At 43.8% G+C, this 18,025-nt stretch overlaps 1 protein-coding gene and 1 long non-coding RNA gene across 2 annotated transcripts in view; both read right to left on the bottom strand.

The window, feature by feature from the left end:
• Positions 1 to 6,030: 6,030 nt before the first annotated feature.
• On the bottom strand, positions 6,031 to 16,256 carry LOC125303500. Its single transcript, XR_007195056.1, has 2 exons — positions 15,960 to 16,256; positions 6,031 to 6,892 (listed from the first exon to the last, which is right to left on the bottom strand). It is a non-coding gene; the product is annotated as an uncharacterized LOC125303500 (long non-coding RNA).
• Positions 16,257 to 17,905: 1,649 nt separating this feature from the next.
• Positions 17,906 to 18,025, bottom strand: part of aqr (aquarius intron-binding spliceosomal factor) — a 100,908-nt gene continuing 100,788 nt past the window's right edge. Inside the window, exon 36 of the mRNA XM_048259440.1 lies at positions 17,906 to 18,025. This exon is cut by the window's right edge and continues 262 nt beyond it. The gene's annotated coding sequence lies outside the window, so the exon portion shown is untranslated.

Genomic DNA, 18,025 nt, shown 5'->3' on the forward strand with positions numbered 1-18,025 from the left:
GTGTGTGTGTGTGTGTGAGAGAGAATGACTACAGCCAAGCTTGCATAGGCCTCCCTTACTGGGTTTCAGAGGCCAAAACTCAGTCCAGGAAGCATGGGGGAGGGCTCATTCAACTTAGGACAGACAGTGGAACTGAAACCAGACCAGAGTTGGCCACAACACAAAAGCATCAGTGGTCAGATGAACCACACCAGAGTTGGCCACAACGCGAACGCATCAGTGGTCAGATGGCAGAATATACTCTGTACAGAGTTCTCTAGTTTTCCATTTTGATGCACTCCAGATATGTTGATATTTGATCACCAATGGGTTATTTTGGATAACATTTTCCATTTCATAATCTAATGTGAAAATATTTCTGACATTTAATGAAACATTCATCCATGCCTAATGAAGATCCAATTTTGTCACAGGCTGAAATGGCTTTTTATTATTCAGCAAAGTTCTGAATAGAATTGATTTTGTTATTTTACTAACAAAGGCAGTGATTTCACAGACTGGAAGATCATTTATCTGCAGTACAGCTATTCATTTGAAGTTAATGACATTTACCAATGGCATTGCCTATTTCAGAACAATGTATTCCCAACTTAAACAACTGCCTGCAATGTATGATAAATTATTTTATTTTTCTTTTGTCTATTAGCTGCCAGTGCTTAGGGGCTTTTACATTCATCCTGATATCCTTATGCCATCTTCCCTGTGTTGTCTTGTTGAATTCCAGTTGAACAGGCCCTGCTATGAAGAATGTGCTGCAATAATTCATGTTATTTTTACCCTGCAGTGCTTTTAAGCATTTAAGAGAGCTCTCTTGACTCTCTCTGTCAGGCTTGTAACATATTAAAGCACAGCAATCCATGTTCACTGTAAAAATTTTAGGCTATCTTCAAGGCACGACTTTCATGTGAGTGAGTAGAACTACTGCATCACGCATAACTCTCGTGATTCTTAAAAGCTTCTCAATGGCTTTCAATGTCTGTGATGCTACTGTGTATGCCAAGTAGTTTGTGATTCGCAGCTCTCTATATATAGGAACTTTCAGACTAAACAGTATTAAGTGCATGTAGAAAATATGTTTATATAATAGTTGTCTCAAAGAATAGTTTGTTTAGTTGTCTAATAACTTGTAAGCACCGTGCAGATTTACATTTAAAAATGGAATACTGCATGCCAGAGATTGTGAGAATGAATAACTTAGCAGTTGTACAATGCACTGCTTTACACTTGATTGGAGTGTCTAGAAAAGAGTGAATTTCACTGTTCTTTTTCTCTTCCCAACTGCATGCATTTTAAAAGAGGAAAAGTATGTCTTTATCTTTAACACAAAACAAAAGAGGGAATGTCCACACACCCAAGTTTAGCTCCCAAATTTTTAATTAAAACCAGCGATGTTTCGACACGTCTAAGTCTTCTTCAGGCAAATCAGGCGGCGAAACATCTTTGGTCTTAATTAAAAATTTGGGAGCTAGACTCTGGTGTGGACATTCCCTCTTTGGCTTTACGCTTGTGCACTTTGTCTAAAATAAATGCAATCACTCTGCCTACCTTTGTCTTTAAGACATCCTCAAAGTCTACAACCTCTTATATCAGTATTAAGCCATTTATAAGCCCCTCTCAGCAGCCCGTACCAGAGTTTCACACCTTCTTATTGACTGGACGTTTAACAGTCCAGTACGGTCCAGTTTTTAACAGTTTTATTAACAGCCTGGCTACAGTAACATCTATTAGGAACAGGTCACTGAGAAAGATTAGACCTTTCTTCACACATAACATTGTTTTGTGTGTGGGCTTTCTGGATGGGTAATAAAATATTCTGTTGTTATTCTGATAGTTCAACATATTTTCTTATAACTGATCTCATTATAATGACTTCTTAACGATGGATCTTATCATTATTTCTGTCCTGTCCTTAGTTTGGAGAGGGATGTGAGGACAGACACACACACAGTGCAGCCCCTGGCCAAAGTTAGAAGAAAAAGGTAAACAACAGATGACCTTGAAGATAACTTCTTTTAGGGGAATAGAGAGAGTGTGAGTGTGTGAGAGAACCTATCACACACACACAAACTCATTCCGTTGATGTTCAGTCATAAGCACACAATTACCTACCAAATCACAGCATCACACCCACAACAAATTGAGTAAATCAACTGAGGAACAAGCTCCTGCCCTTCATACCAAACCCTGTAATCATGAACACACACACACACTTTCTCTCCATAACACACATACACAGTCTTGTTATCTCACTATCTCTCTCTCTCTCACACACACACACACACACACACACACAAGCTCTCTCTTTCTCTGATACTCACATGGAGATAAGCTCTCTCTCTTAACACGCACACATATGCGCGCGCACACACGCACACACACACACACACACACACACACACACACACACACAGGGGGTTTAAGAGTCCCCACACCCGCAGAATTTGAGGGTCCCCTAACTGCCCGGATGCGAGAAGGAAATTAGAAATCAGTATGGGGTTAATTACTACTGGGTCTCCACGCTTCCTCTCCTCCTCCCCCCCTCTCTCCCCCTCTCCTCCATCATCCCTCCATCTCTGTACAGTGAGCCAGGCGTCTCTTCTTCTCTCTTGATCTCGCTGGCCATTAAATATTTACGGCCTGTGCGGAATCCAGGGCCCTGTCGCACGTACAGCAGCAGCAGCACAGCTCCTTTTAGGTGTACTCAACACAGCCCTCTACTACCCTGGCCTTAGATACACTCAGAGTGCACACACACACACAGCTCTCTACTACCCTGGCCTTAGATACACTCAGAGTGCACACACACACACAGCTCTCTACCACACTGGCCTTAGATACACTCAGAGTGCACACACACACGCGCACAACATAGCTCTCTACCACCCTGGCCTTAGATACACTTAGAGTGCACACACACACACAGCTCTCTACCACACTGGCCTTAGATACACTCAGAGTGTACACACACACACACACACACACACACACACACACACACAAACATAGCTCTCTACTACCCTGGCCTTAGATACACTCAGAGTGCACACACACACACACACACACACAACATAGCTCTCTACTACCCTGGCCTTAGATACACTCAGAGTGCACACACACACACAGCTCTACCACACTGGCCTTAGATACACTCAGAGTGCACACACACACACAAGACAACATAGCTCTCTACCACCCTGGCCTTAGATACACTTAGAGTGCACACACACACACCACACACACACACACACACACACACACACACACACACACACACACACACACACACAACATAGCTCTCTACTACCCTGGCCTTAGATACACTCAGAGTGCACACACAACATAGCTCTCTACTACCCTGGCCTTAGATACACTCAGAGTGCACACACACACACAGCTCTCTACCACACTGGCCTTAGATACACTGGTGCCTAGCTACCACCCTGGCCTTAGATACACTTAGAGTGCACACACACACACAGCTCTCTACCACACTGGCCTTAGATACACTCAGAGTGCACACACACACACACACACACACACACACACACACACAAACATAGCTCTCTACTACCCTGGCCTTAGATACACTCAGAGTGCACACACACACACAGCTCTCTACCACACTGGCCTTAGATACACTCAGAGTGCACACACACACGCGCACAACATAGCTCTCTACCACCCTGGCCTTAGATACACTTAGAGTGCACACACACACACATCTCTACCACACTGGCCTTAGATACACTCAGAGTGTACACACACACACACACACACACACAACACATAGCTCTCTACTACCCTGGCCTTAGATACACTCAGAGTGCACACACACACACACACACACACACACACACACACACACACACACACACACACACACACACACACACACAACATAGCTCTCTACTACCCTGGCCTTAGATACACTCAGAGTGCACACACACACACAGCTCTCTACCACACTGGCCTTAGATACACTTAGAGTGTACACACACACACACACAAACATGACAATGTGGGTCCTGGACCAACATTGTAAAGACGGTCCAAGACCAACATGGCAACGTCGCTTCAGGACCATGTACAAACAAAAGTGACTGCTTTAGCCTATTGCCAAGCTACATTAGTAGTCCAAAAGTGTGCTCCTTAGCCAGTGAACTAACATAACACCGGCTTGGCACTTCACATAGTTGCATGCTGCACCTACCTATTAGCAAGCTAATTTGGTAGCATACATTTATGTTCCCTAGCCTAGCCTCTAACATAATAACAGCGGCACCAAGACTGCTAAATGAGCTTCAAAGCTACTTCAACTACTGTATCCCTTCGAAATAAGTTATTTAAAAGATGCATAGCCACTGAATTACCTATTAGGAAGCTAATGTATTACAGTAAATGTATGGTCCCTAGCCTGGCAGCTAACATTAGACAAACATGGAACCAAGTCAACTAAAACGAAAATAAAAAAATCTAAGGTGCATATATTCAGATTCCACTCGGAATTACTTTATTTTACAACTATTTTACACACAAATATGCAAGGACCTACCTGTATTGAGATACAAGTTGGTGATCCACTGGTTGTTTCTGGAGGGAAATTTCAAAATGACCATGGGAGAAGCAGAAGACTCACATTGATGACATCACAAGGCTGTGATTGGTTAAAGAGTTGTTGGTCCAGGACCGTCTTTAGAATGTTGGTCCAGGAACAACTCTTACTTGAACAAATCACGGTCACCGAGTGTACACACACACACAGCTCTCTACCACACTGGCCTTAGATACACTCAGAGTGTACACACACACACAGCTCTCTACCACCCTGGCCTTAGATACACTCAGAGTGCACACACACACACGCACAACATAGCTCTCTACCACCCTGGCCTTAGATACACTCAGAGTGCACACACACACACACGCACACGCACACACACAACTCCCCCAAAAAGGAAAATCTAATTCCTAATCTATGGATACCACAAGACTCTGTGGGGGCTGTGAGAGATTGATAGGGCAATAGGGTCAGCCAGAACTTAACCAAATCCGAGCCAGACGCGGGCCAGATGTGCTCCTGCCCCGCCTGTAAAGTGGGTTATGGTTGCCCCCTCTGCACAGGCTTTTCCTGCCAGAGTGGCGATACTGTCTGCCAACAAAATCTGCACAGGCTGGGGGAAAAAAGAACAAACTAAAAATTAAAAACCAGGCAATTTTGGACAGAATCTGCCCCCAAGCCCAATATCTTTGGGGAAAAGCCTTAGGGTTAGCATGGAGGCCGTTTAACTAGGACTCATATGGCAAAGGCATAAATATTACATTGGGACGTAGGGGTGCCATGTTTTTCAAAGCAAATTTGAAAGGATTAGGACGGCAGTTAAAAAAAAAATACAACTTGCGAGAATTACTGTCAGTCCGTGTGACAGTCAATGAGACCAGTGAGAAAATGAGGATAAAGAGGGCTTTAAAACGAACATGAAATATGCATGAGTGGAATCTGAATGGTTTAAGCTACAAATACCAACCCTCAGAGGCAGCCAGGGAAGTGTGTATTCTCTATATGGATGTTCCAGTGCAGGTCTTAATGTGGATTTGAAGTGCTAATTCCTCAAACATTCTGAAAAGGATAGGAAGGCATTGTCATACCCAGACCTGCATAAAAACATCGTGTGTGTGTCTGTTTGAAAAACGATAGGGACGAAGAAAACCTCCCCCAAATATCTCCAAGTTCTGACTGCACTTTTTGGAAGCAGGAACTCCCAGAAAAGTCATAAAGAGAAAGAGCAAGAGAGAAACTTTTTATTTTTTTGTCTGAGTGTGTTTACATTTTTCACCAGCATGAGCTCACTCCTCTGTTCCAGGGAGATCTCTTTTGAAATGGAACTGGATCAGAAGTTTCCTTTCTTCATATTTTTCACAGACAGGGAGAGAGATAGAGAGAGAGAGAAAGAGAGAAAGAAGATAAAACCAGACACAAATTCTGGGTGTTTCTGTTTGGTTGCCATGAAATAAAAAAACATGAACAACTCCTTTTAATATTAAGGCAGAATTGGTTTTACTTCATTGACTCAATACTTCAATATATCAGTTTCATCAAAATACAAATTGGTCCCAGGGAGAACTAGCGAAGTCTGCATCAACTCCAAAACAGCATTCAATATCACAAATACAGGCACTTCAGGTAATGAGGTCCATATCACACATACAAGACTTTCGTTTTGAAAAGAAACAGAAACATACAGCACCATTGTACACACTTGTCACATTTAGCATACAAAGCACACGGTATTATCCACTAAAGCACGTATAGTGCACCACAAGAGGAACTCTGGAACAGCACAGGCACTTTGGTGGAACTGAATGGTGTTAACATCAAGTAAGATGCATTGACCTTTTACTATACTGTTTCACTAAAATATTTGTACACATAAAATGCTGACATGTCACAATGGGTGATACTGACTGCTCGTTTGTATGTTACAAAGCATTGTGTTTTGAGGACCAGGACCTAAAGTTAAGTTAAACATGTAATCTAATCTAAATAAATGTAACATTAGAATGATTAGTTTGATGATCTATTCTTGAAGTGTATATCTGCATGGGTATCTATGTGTGTGTGGGGTCAGGTTAGCTTCATCACAGGTGTGCACTAGCCTACAGGTGGGCCTCAGCACAGCGGTTTCCCATGCCGCATGTTTTGGGCGCAGGTGCGGCCCAGGTTGGCCCCCTCCATCAGCAGTTCGGCCAGCCGGTCCAGCCCCACGCAGGCCGTCAGTGGGGCGATGAAGCCGTACAGGCCCCCCAGGAAGATGCTCAGCGGCCAGCCAATCACCAGCAGCACAATCAGCCACACAATGCCCCAGAAACAGCAGCCACAGCTGGCCATGCTCACCTGGGGAGAGACCAGAGACAAATCAGGACACAATCATCACAAATCAAGAATCAAGAATCATTATGTGACTGACATCCCTGTCCAGGGGCCAGGAAGGAAGACATAATTGGGGGCTCGTCCGGGAGCATAATCAAGAATAGAAAGAGACAGAACAAAGCAAAATCATGCGGGTACATAACAGCTAACATAGCTATCTGTGCTGTAAGCGGCATTGCATCTGATCTGGCCCTGTTCGTTTGTCTGATCTGGCCCTGTTTGTTTGTCTGCTGCTGTTAGAGCACTACCAGGCCAGAACATCTCCGGTAGAGACGCTAACAAGTTAACAAGACACTAACGTTATCGGAGTTTGAAACGATGGAAGCTCACATACTGCTAGCATGTATACATGCTTCAGCAAATTAATCTGGCTGCAGAGGCTGAACACATGTGCTAACTAAATTGACAAACATAACATGTTCCTAAACACACACACACCTGTCTTAAGGTTCAGCAGCCTCAGCTCTGTCACACAAACAGCTCTCTGCCAAACCGGACCTCTCCAAACACACACACTCTGGACCAGGTCTGTGGCCTACCTCTCTCCCACTCACTCTCTCACTCTTTCTCACACACATACACACTGGACCAGGTCTGTGGCCTACCTCTCTCCCTCTCTCTCTCCCCTCTCTCTCTCTCTCTCACACACACACACACACACACGCACGCACGCACGCACCATATTCTTCAAGAATTACAGTATATATTGTTTCGTTTAGTTATATCCAGAGGAATATGAATTGTTGATGGAGCACAGTGAAACTAGAAAATGGCAGAATATCACAAAGAAGAGCAAACGAAGATGAAATAAAAGTGAGACTAAGAGGCGTAGCCTGGTGGAGTCCTGCATCTGTGTTTCGAGAACTGTGTCATGTGACCGCATGTCAATGATGCACGTCTTCGACGCACGCAACGCACGGGGGAGTATGCCACCTCTTTAAGAGGAGAACCATAGTAGAACATGATATGAGTATGTGTGTTACGCATGTCCTCAAAAATCACTAACAGACAGACCTCACCATCTGGACAGCAAACAGAGGCACCAGGCGCTTAGCCTACTGCAGCACCAGTAAGAAACAGACCTCACCATCTGGACAGCAAACAGAGGCACCAGGCGCTTAGCCTACTGCAGCACCAGTAAGAAACAGACCTCCCCATCTGGACGTCTCACTGCACAGTAAGCAGAGGTGTGGCATCAGGCCTGATGAGGGGAGGGACAGAGAGGGTCAGGAAGACCCAGACCCAGGGCCAGAGCCGGCCCGGCTCAGCACCAGACCCACACCCAGGGCCAGCCCGGCTCGGCACCAGACCCAGACCCAGGGCCAGCCCGGCTCGGCACCAGACCCAGACCGGCTCGGCACCAGACCCCTCCACAACAAATGGGCCAGCTGTGTCCCCTCCTCTTCAGCCCCCCTCCTCCTCCTCCTCCTCCCCACAGATGCACTGGCTGAGGGCCTCTCAATTAATCTCAATTTAGCCTCCGTGATTGGACAGGATTAAAATCTTATCAGCGCCGCTCGTAATTAGCGCTGACGTGCCATGGCTGATTTCTTATCCCATTATGAGGAGTGCGACACATTAAGCATTTCGTGGTCACACTTATTCAAACTTAATTTACCTATCTAATTGGACTAATGACCTTTTTTTAAATGCCGAGTCGTGGAGAGCAGTGCAATCACCGGAGCAACACTCTCTACAGACAATGGCAACCTTTTAAGTATGCATCCCTTTAAGCATGTATCCTTTTAAGCATGCATCCAGGGCACGGGAGCTCATTCCCAGTATAATGCAGCCGTGGCCCCACCAAATAGAGGCTATTTAAACCCCACAGTATTGTCCTCATCTGTCCAGAAATGTCTTTATTCCCTGAGTGCATATTGCATATCCATCCCTCTCCTCTCACTCTTCCTCTCTGTGCAGCCTGCAGCTCAGTCCCTCTCAGGCACACACACACACACACGCACCCGCATGCACACACACACGCACGCACACACACACACGCATGCACGCACCCGCACACACACACACGCACGCACACACACACACACACACACACACACGCACACACAGATCCATGAGAAACCTGACGCTTTATGTGCAAGTCCCTGAGGGATGACCGTGACTTGGAGGGCAGAGCAGAGCGGCTACTGTGGCATCTAAATACAGCTCAGAGGAGCAGATTTCTGTGCTGCGCTGACCTGCCCTGTCACACACACACACACACACACACACGTCCACCTGATGGAGAGGTCATGACGGCATCCCGTCAGCTCCACACTGGGAGGCATGTCCAAGGACATGGCATGACCACAAACACGGGTTAGTACAGAGGGCCTGGCTTCCTTTCCTGCCTTTATTTCTTTCCGTGTGATTTTCCAAGAGCTTTTCCAAAAAAAGCTTCTTGTGAATTGTTTGTCACTTATTATACGGCTCTTCACAATGCTAGTAGAACACTCCGTTGACTTGAATGGGATTTTCCAACGTTCTACGGTAAAATAAATTCATGTAATTACCGCTGCAAACATATAATCATCTGTAAAATAAGTCCCTTCAGGGTCCGGTTCGCCCTGTTGGGCCTCATTTTCCTGATAATGACCGGCGTTCCGTTCGAATTTTGTGCTTTTGAAAACTTTTGCTTCAGTTTGTGTGGTGCCGGTTAACATTGTATTTAGATTATTGTTCAGAGTGATCGGATGCATATTACCAGTAATTCGTTGTTAATAGCTTCATTAGCATGAAAAAAGCGAACTTCATCACAAAAACCCAATATTCACTATATTTTGGCCCTGGCACAAATGACCGACTTTATTTCAATAAAATCATATCATCAGACGTGTGATTGAGAAATCACTCTCCATCACTCTGACTGAATTATAAGACTGATTGCTATAAATGGAGGGAAGATGTGTTGAAAACCGTAGGCTTTAGAGATGGCTACCCCAAACACACAAGTGCATCTGAAATGCTTAGCATTGTTCTTCAGTATACACGTGAAACGAGAAAAAATTATACAGACATGCGGAAGTAGCAAAGTTTGTACCCCTCTACCTCTCTCCACCATCACAGTTCTTATTATGACCGCCGCACAGCGAAGCGGCGGTCATATAGGTTTAGTCAGATTTTTTTTTTTTTTTTTTTTTTTTTTACATGCCCAAATTTCCGTCAATGATTCCCGGACACTGAAAGACCGGGGTACACGAAACTTGGTGGACATGTAACCCCACATGGATAGCATGGAACCATCGTTTTTCGTTTTGATCTGTAGCCCCTCCGGCTGAATTGGACCCCGAAAGGAGGGTAGGGCAGACACAGTTTTCTGTGAATATCTCGAAAACCGTAGGGTTTAGGAGGACCTTTTTTTTTTGTATGTTGATCTCAAGGGGCCATGTCAACCCATTCCATAACCACTCATTTCATGTATAGCCACCTAGTTAAACACAAAAAGTAAAAAATGAGGTGGTGTAATTGAAGGTATCTGTGACCTAACATAGTCAAAACTGCACAAAATTGTAAGTGTAGGATCATTATGACACCCTATGTATGCACGCCAAGTTTTGTGGAATTCGTTCATGGGGGCCACACAATAAATTAATTTATGTTACTATACACCAACTGGCCTGTAGGTGGCCGGAGACAGTTTTCTGTGAATATCTCGAGAACCGTGGGGCCTAGGAGGTCCACCTTTTTGTATGTTGGTCTTTCATGTATAGCCCACCTAGTTAAAAATTAAAAAGCAAAAAATTAGGTGTTTTCATCTCAATATCTCTGGCTGACAAGGTCAAACTGCACGAAATTAAAAGAGTAGGATCATTATGACACCCTCTGAATGCATGCCAAGTTTTGTGTACTTTCGTTCATGGGGGCCTTACAATAAAATAATTTATGTGTACATTTAGTGACGTACACCAACAAGGATTCCCCGACACTGAAAGACCGGGGTACACAAAAACTTGGTGAGCATGTACCCCCACATGGATAGCATGGAACCGCCATTTTTTCGTTTTTCATCTGCAGCCCCCGCTGGACTGGACCCCCGAAGGAGGGTAGGGCAGACACAGTTCTCTGTGAATCTTTTATGGTATGTTGGTCTCAAGGGCCCACATCAACCTGGCTCATAATCACTCATTTGTGATTTGCCCCCGTAAAAAAATGAAAATCAGTAGGATTAAAAGAAAGCCAAAATAAATATTCATCATCATCATCATGGCTGCATTTTCAGTATTGGCGAGAAGTAGTCGTTTGTCCACTAGATGGCGACGTTGCAGTGAGGCGTAATTTTGTTGGAAGTTAAATGTGGGTTGGAAAAACAATGGACCTTCATACAAGGACTGTAATTTACCGCAGCGAACATCTAATAAGGATAGGGCGATGTTCACATGAAGTGTAATTCCCATTTCTTCTTGAAGCGAAATAAATCTAAGGATGTTTCTCGACATGCTTGATTTTTACTGCAGGCGTTAATCTTGTAATATCAATAAGGACCTAGGTGATGTTACCGTTAAGCGTTGGTTGAGTGATGGAGGCATTTGATTGATTGCATTTGTAGAAAACTATAAATGCGGTTATACTAAGCAAGCAAATTGATAGCAGCACTGTTTGTATCTTTCGACTGTCATTTATTGCACGCTACAAAATCATTCTGTGCAATGGAAGATTTACCAACGCTACACCGGGTCTGATACAGTTTTGCCTATACATCTGGAGACTGAGACGCCTGTTTATTTTGTTTTAAGTGCGTGCAGGGTGTGAGAGGGGAATCGATGTGCTTTGATTACAGCTTGGTAGTTGTAGTCTGTGAAATTAAAAGCACGTGTGTGTGAAGTATCCAAACAATGACACCTTCATTTCATTATGGCTGCTTTAGCAAAACACCTTAAGCTACTGTGTAGTGGGTCCCATTTAGAAGTGGCTACTTCATTCGCTTTCCTTGACTCATGGAGCTGCGTGAATGTTATTACAACTTTTCGCCACGATATGACAGTTTAAGTCCGCTTGATACTGTAAGGCGTAAGCCATTGGTTTCAAAGGAGATTTTATTTGTGTCGCCAGCATAGCCTATTGACAATTTATGTTGTCAATAGGCCTACCTTATAATCCTACCTGTAGCTTAGGGAAGCTAACAACTTTCTATTAGGATCTAGTTTGTTAGTTACCGTTTTGTCATAACTCCCTGATGCATTTTTGCATTTAGAATAGCCAGAGCGTGTATATCTCAATCGGAAAATTAAACAATATCGGTGCCTATGGACTAGGCTGGGTGAACCCAGCCTGATCTGCCCGCTATTTATTTTTTGATTTCTTAAAAGATTGAGCTTGGTCTGATGAAAGCCAGACTAGCCATGGACCTCAGTTAAACAATGCAAGTTAAACTTTGGCCCGTTAAAATGTGTATGAACAGTCTAGCGACGCATTTCATCAAGGCCCATTTGGACATGTCAGTTATTTGCACCACTGGTTAGATGTAAAACAGCATTTCGTTTCAGACTAGGCTACTGTTACTTAATTTGTGCATTAACAATAACGTTTCAGACTACTGTTACTTAATTTGTGCATTGACAATAAAGTATTACATGAACTAAAGATGACTAAAATCTTATGTAGAAGAAGAAACATTCACAAAAAATCCATCCATCCAAAATGACCTTTGTTTTGATAGCTGTTGAAAACGGCATGGAACTGACAGAGATGTTTTTGTTTATAAATACATAAAAATAAATAAATAAATAACATTATGCTGATACCTTTTGCTTTTCCCAAATACAATGTAGCCTACAGGTGTAAGTGACCTTTCATCAATCCAGTTGCAATGGATGAACTGTGATGAACTGCCCTACTTGTGATTGTTTAGAGATTTTAAAGGTTTTATAACAATTCTACATCTTCTTTGGCTATTCTACAATCTATTCACCTTTTCAGCACCAGTAGGGTACTTTTCGTGCAGCCAGACACACACTCAGGCATGCCAAACAAGCATACACAAAAGTTTCAAGAGTGGGGATGGAGTAAAATATGGAGACAAATTGAAGTGTGATTTATTTTCGCGGAACGGATGTACAGGACTGAGCGGCGGTCATATTTTGTACCGCTATGCGGTACATCTAGTTCTACATAGACACTAGTAGATTATGAGTTTAGTTCTTATTCTACATATACACTAGTAGATTATGAGTTTAGTTGTTATTCTACATAGACACTAGTAGATTATGAGTTTAGTTTAGGGCTGTCAATCGATTAAAAAAATTAATCGAATTAATTACATTCTCTGTGATTAATTAATCTAAATTAATCGCATATATAATTTTTGCTGTGAAAGTATTTTAAATATTTAAATTCAAATTAATCATTGAATAATCAGCATTAGTGACATTAAAGTTCAAAAACTCTTTTATTATTATTTTCACTGTACAAATAATGGCTATAATAATCTATGATATGACCTAATATGCTGAGGAAATAAATTAAAAAGTGCTTTGGGAAGAAGTTTTTTTCACATACAAGGCATTTCAGGCCACAGATATAACCTAGGGGACACAATGAAAATAAATGAACACTCCCCTCAATGTCAACATTGCAGAGGACTTTATTTTAATCAACACTTTATTTTTATCAACACCATCAAGGCGTTTTGAAAACGTAAACGGTCCAATCAGCACATTTCCATCTCTTCTTCCTTTTACAGCCTAATGGTTACTGACTAGAACGGCTCGGGGTCAAAGGTCATACGAAATCGATTAATCTGCACTATTTTTTTTTAATCAGTTATTTTTACTCAAATTAATGAATCGAAATTAATCAGTTATTTTGACAGCCCTAGTTTAGTTCTTATTCTACATACACTAGTAGATTATGAGTTTAGTTCTTATTCTACATACACTAGTAGATTATGAGTTTAGTTCTTATTCTACATACACTAGTAGATTATGAGTTTAGTTCTTATTCTACATACACTAATAGATTAGGAGTTTATGTTTACCAATTGGCTATGCATACATCGGAAACACATTCAACATTGCAGGAAATAATGTTTGTTAAAGTTATCTATCGGCTACGTAAATGTATTGCAGTGTATTACTGCATAATTATCTTGGTGTATAGCCTCTCAAGACAACTAAGGCCCCGTCCACACGGAGACGCTTTTTGGGTTAAACGCACCAGTTTTGCTTCGTCTTGGCCGATCGTCCAAACGAATCCTGTAAACGCACTGCCCGAAACTGCACTTTTTTGAAACCTGGTCCAAGGGTGGAAAAATCTGAAACCGTAGCCCTTGTGAGTTTGTTTGGACGACGAAACCGCATATGCGTATTGATGATGTCATCGCCACACCTCAGCTGCCCTGGACTTGACACTTATACAGTAGTATTGCCTAACAATACTAGTTTTCATACATGACATTACCTACGATTACACTCAGTAGGATAAATATCACAACTGGTGCTGCACAGCGCCAATAGCTTATGACTTGGTGGACTGAACAGTGTTTTTCCCAGTGTTTTTTTATGCATTATAGCTACTGTCAGTGACTGATGCGAGAGAACTAGTCAGAAGTTATTAGGGAAGTGCAGTGTAAGTTTAAATTAATTTGTGTGTAGTGCCGTCATTCATTTATTTTACATGTCTTACAACATAAATAAATGCATTCATAGTCTAGTGAAGTCAGATATGAGCATACAAAGACACTTAGAACTCATGTTAAGCCTATGGTAGATGCGCACTAAATGCGAATGCGCGATTTGATGCAGGCAAAAGTATCGACTGTTACTAACAAAGGTATTATAGCAATATTATAAATGTGGCAACGGAATAGCCTAGAACTTGGGTACGCCTAGCGTTTAGTAGCCTATGCACTTGTGGTGATGGCCAAAACTAATGTGAATCGCGAACTATCCTACAACCAAAGAAAGTAAAGGAGATTATATGTACCTGCGTTAGCCAAATAAAGGACGGGACAGCATCCTTCACAAACCGTAAAAATGAAGTTTATTAGTTTTACAGTTGACAGTTCACCATCAGTCCACACAAACAATTCTGGTTTCCTTGCACTAGCCATTTTCGTTGTAGCCTACTCTGTCTGTATGGCCTACAAAGCGCGCAAGCTTTGGTCAATTTCTGTAACAAACAGTGCCACCTATAGACCTGGGATATGAAATAACATGTTGAGTCGTGTTGAGATGGTTCCGTTTGGACGCAAATATTCTTGATACAGTTACAGGGAAGACGGAGGAAAAAAAGATTGGTTTGGTACGTGTGGACTAGGCCTAAGTCTTCCATTTAAGAATAGCCACAATCATCTGCACCATCACTGACTATTCACTTTGCTTCACTAATCTGATTTCTGGAAAAATGTACTTTCCATACTGTGATGACTGTACCAGTGTGTGTGTATGTGTATACCCACTGTGTGTGTGTGTGTGTATGTGAACACCCACTGTATGTGTGTGTGTATGTGAACACCCACTGTGTGTGTGTGTGTGTGTGTTTCCATGCAGCAAGGGAGACCTCAGATCACTAATCCCGAGGTTATCCCGTGCTTCAGGGGCCACACCCCCTGGTATGCACACACACACACACACACACAGATAACTTATCAGCAAACAGCACAAAGAACCATCACACTACTGTGAGGTATAATCTAACGGCGTATGCTATGAATTTGGAGGAAGGGGTCATGAAACTTAATTTTTTTTTTTTTTATCTCATTTACAGTTTCAGCACATAATGGGAATACATAACAGCACAGTGAGCCTTAGCCCTCCCCTCTCTCACACACACACACACTCACACACACACACACACACACACACACACTCACACACACTCACACACACACACACTCACACACTCACACTCACACACTCACACTCACACACTCACACTCACACACTCACACACACACTCTGCCCATCTCCCTCGCTGTAGTTTTAGTGTGGGACTGGTTAGTTCTTGTGAGCTAATGTGTTAGTCAGGGTAAGGGTTTTTAAAACATCAACAATGAGTTGAAATATTACAAAAGTGAAAGTCAATGCAAACCTACGCGATGCCCTCCTTGGGTGGATGTTCAAACACAAATCAAAACCAAAGGCAGCCGATAGTTTAGTTGTCTTTCGTCAGGTCCTCCTTTGCTCTTTTGAGAGCCGATAGTTTAGTTGTCTTCTCCTTTTTGGTGGCTGATCCTTTTCCTGTTTTGTGCGTCTCTTCCTCCTCCAGCAGCTCTGTGGCGTGATCTGCCCTTTCTGCCTGCCTGGGGCCGAGTGCTGCCTAGTTAGGGCTGATCTACTGCAACAAGGTACTACTGGCAACTAGCGGAGGAGAAGGAGGGAGAGCAAGAGGAGGGGGGGGTAAACACAGAGAGGGAGGGATGGAACGACAGAGCGAGAGAGAGAGGGAGAGAGAGGGAAGGAGGAGAGTCCCCCGTGAAGTAAGATGTGACTGTATTAAAATGATCTAACAGTCAGCAGAGGGGAGGGATGGAGAGAGAGAGAGAGAGAGGGAGCAAGAGGACAAGAGAAAGAGAGAGGGAGAGAGAAAGAGAGAGAGAGAGCAAGAGGACAAGAGAGAGAGAGGGAGAGAGAGAGAGAAAGAGAGAGAGAGAGAGAGCAAGAGGACAAGAGAGAGAGAGAGGGAGAGAGAAAGAGAGAGAGAGAGAGCAAGAGGACGAGAGAGAGGGAGAAGAAACTCCTGCACTAAACATTACCATCTATATCTAACAGAGGGAGGGAGAGAGGGATAGAGAGATGAGAAGGAGAGAGAGGAATAAGAGTCTGCTGAACGAAGCCACTTCTGCCTCAATGCTACCCAACAGCTTGCAGAGAGGAAAGAGACGGAGTGATGGAGACAAGAGAGGGATGGAGGGATTAGGGAAGCAAGGAGAGAATGAAAGAGGGATGAAGGAGGTAGGTAGCAAGGGATGGGAGTGAGCTACTGACTGAAGCCACTTCCGCCTCAACGCTACCCAGCAGTTTGCAGAGAAGTTAGAGAGGGGGCAATGGGAGCGAGGGATGGAGATTAGGGAGGGAGAGAAAGATGGATGGATGGATGGATGAAGGAGGGAGGGAGGGATGAAGGAGGGAGGGGGAGGAGGGAGGAGAGAGAGAGGGATGAAGGAGGGAGGGAGAGAAGGAAGGAGAGAGAGAGGGATGAAGGAGGGAGGGAGGGAGGAGGGAGGGAGGGAGGGATGAAGGAGGAGGAGGAGGGAGGGAGGGATGAAGGAGGGAGGGAGGGAGGAGCGGAGTGAGATGCTGAATGAAGACACTTCTGCCTCACTGCTACCTCCAGATGGGGCTGGATGGCCCGTAAACAACGCGTCTACAACAGCCCAGACGCTTCTCACTGCTCCAGCCATCAGACGCTGGAGACGCTCACTCAGTAGACGCTGGAGGAGGGGGCAGAAAAGCACAGTCGACATGCTGGTTAAACGGTTTTGTTGTGTAGCGATGTAGCACAGCGGGCAAATCTAATCTGTGCTGTCTTGTGTGGGGTGTAAAATGAGGAGCAATGGGAGTCTCGTGCCATCGAGTCTCGATTGTTTATTTGCTGCAGCGAAGCGTAACTCACCGTAACGGAGATGAAACAGGAAACAGGCTATAGTGGAATTACTGAGAGAGAGAGAGGAGAGAGAGAGGGAGAGAGAGAGGGAGAGAGGGAGAGGAGAGGGAGAGAGAGAGGGAGAGAGAGGAGAGAGGGAGAGAGAGGGAGAGAGGAGGAGGGAGAGAGATAGAGAGAGGGAGAGGAGAGAGAGAGGAGGAGAGGAGGAGAGAGGGAGGGAGAGGGAGAGAGAGAGAGATAGAGAGGAGGAGAGAGAAACAGACAGACGTATTAAAGACCTTATTACCTTAGGCTACCTAGGCTACCTCTGATTTATCTCCCAGTCATTATCTAGGTTGGTTATGGCTGGTCAAGCCGTTATGGGAATCACGCCAGCACACGCGCACACACACATGCACACACACACACAGAAAGAGATTCACCAACACACTCTAGTCTAATTTTATATCTTTATTAAAAAAAGGACATGTTACAAACAGTAGAAAACAAATCTTCTGTGAGTTCCCGATCCCAATCCCGAGTAGAGAAAACTAAAGCAAATCAGCAAGAAAGAAG

This window comes from Alosa alosa, chromosome 1 (assembly GCF_017589495.1).
Source record: "Alosa alosa isolate M-15738 ecotype Scorff River chromosome 1, AALO_Geno_1.1, whole genome shotgun sequence".
Taxonomy (NCBI): Eukaryota; Metazoa; Chordata; class Actinopteri; order Clupeiformes; family Clupeidae; genus Alosa; species Alosa alosa.